Raw genomic sequence first — 2,500 nt, forward strand, 5'->3', positions numbered from 1 at the left:
TTAAGAGTCATGTTTTTAATTCTAAATACACTTATGCAGCAATTTATGTCGTATATATATTTTTTTAATATCGGTTTCCAAATTAGCTAAGTCACCCCTTTGCCTTATGAAATCAGAGACAATTGAAAATTCTAGCGGTAATAGGAAACTACGAGCCTGACTGCGAAAGGTCCCATTGGGGTGTATTGTGGTTGATATATGTATATATATATGTGTGTATGTGTATGTATATATATATGTATATATATATATATGTATATATATATATATATATATATATATATATATATATATACGTATGTGTATGTATATATACTGTCCGGAAATAGATTCAATTTGGAAGTGGGTGGAAACACCTTTGCCGGCCGTGTGGTTAATGAATGGAATGGGCTTCCTGCACAGGTAGTGCAATGTAGTTCAGTTCGAAGCTTTAAGAATAATTTAGATAAACACCTAAGCAAGATGCTGTAATGATTATAATTTATTTTATATTATTTTGTTTTGTTTTGTTATCATTTGTCTGTCTGATTTTCATTTATTATTAGTTATATGTTAATTTATTATTATTTACTATTTACCTGTTTGTTTATTATTTAACTATACCTATGCATTTATTTATGTATTTTATTTGTTATTTACTTTATTATAGTTTTTATTTATTATTTTATTATTATGATTTTTTTTCGCATCCGACCTAGATATGGACCAAAAGGTCTCCTGTCGGCATGCTCCGCCTTTGTCCTCTTTGTAATCCTTTGTGTCGGCGTGTCTGTGTGTGTGTACGTAAAGGAAAATAAGTTGGGAAGAAATGGCAGTTGAAAGGTGGAGAGGAACTGTTGGGCAACACTCCATTGGATATGAATCACTGCTTATACATGGGACTTAGCGGTTTTCAAGAAAAATACCAGATGTAGAAATAATGAGGAACCGTCGAGAACTCAGACTTAGAATATTCACATCTGAGCCTGAAATCGTGGACCAAATAGGAATTACAAGGCACCAATTTTTGGGGAGAAAGTGACCACATACATACAGAGTTCGAACTAAAAGAACAAAATCGATGTGAGGAAGAAAATGAGGCCCCTAGAGAAGGAAGATTCATGTACAACAAAACGGACTTTGTAACAATAACTGGGAAAAGTTTCAAATGAAAGAAACAAAGATGGAAGCGACAATGGAACATATTAAAAGAAAAGTACAAGGAGGGAACAGATAAATATGTGCAAAATAAAAAACAAAAAAGGGTTTACATAAGAGTTAACAAAAATTGGATAGTGAAAAAGATCTGGCGGCTTAAATAACAGTAACGACCTCAACTCATCCAAGCAGTGTATTTCAGCCTCTGAGAAAGCAAAATAAGATTCTAGGACTGATTGAGCGATCTTTTTTGATTTCAAAAGTCATCACTCAATGTAACAATTTTATTAGCTATATAAATCGTTAGTTCGTCCCACATGTGGAATATGCTGTTTTCCGTATGGTCACCGAATCTCATTAAAGACATAGACAGGATGAAAAAGTACAACGGCGAGCCACAAAACTGATTCCAAATATCAAAAATAAAATCATTAGGAAATCCGACTAAAACATATGAATCTGTTTTCCCTAAAAAAGCGTAGACTCAGAGGTGACTTGATACAGGTCTTTAAGATTTTTAAAGGGAAATGGGCAACATCAACAGTGACTAAATATTCACATTGAATGAGAGAATCAGACAAAGAAACAATGGTCTCAAACTTGTCCGGAAAATAGATTCAATTTGGGAAGTAGGGGGTAAAAAAAAAAAAGAAACACCTTACAAATGATTACAAAAGGCGGAGCATGCCGACAGGAGACCTTTTGAATCCATATCTAGTCGTCGGATGCGAAAAAAAAATCATATTAATAATCAAAATAATAAATTAAAACTATGATATGTAAATAAACAAATAAAATACATAAATAAATGCATAGGTATAGTTAAATAATAAACAAAGATGGTAAATAGTAAATAATAATAAATTGGACACATATAACTAATAATAAATAACAAATCAGTGACAGACAAATGATAACAAAACAAAAAACAACATATAATATAAGATATAAATTATAATATTACCAGCACCTTACTTAGGTATTTATCTAAATGATTCCTTAAAGCTTTGAACTGAACTTAGCATTGCACTACCTGTGCAGGAAGTTTATTCCATTCATTAAATACACGGTTGGCAAAGTTGTTTCTACCTACTTCCAAATTGAATCTATTTCCGGAGAGTTTGAGACCATTGTTTCTTGTCTGATTCTCATTCAATGTAAAGATTTGGTCACTTTTGATGTTGTCAATTCCCTTTAGAATTTTAAAGACCTGTATCAAGTCACCTCTGAGTCTACGCTTTTTTAGGGAAAACAGATTCATATGTTTTAGTCGATTTTCCAACCGTGTAGTTAATGAATGGAATAAACTTCCTGAAGAGCCTTTAAAAAATTGCTGTGACCGAGGCTCCAGCTGGTGGGATCT

The sequence above is a fragment of the Oratosquilla oratoria genome, chromosome 15 (assembly GCF_046742065.1).
Source record: "Oratosquilla oratoria isolate Oo_2021 chromosome 15, ASM4674206v1, whole genome shotgun sequence".
In the NCBI taxonomy this organism is placed as follows: domain Eukaryota; kingdom Metazoa; phylum Arthropoda; class Malacostraca; order Stomatopoda; family Squillidae; genus Oratosquilla; species Oratosquilla oratoria.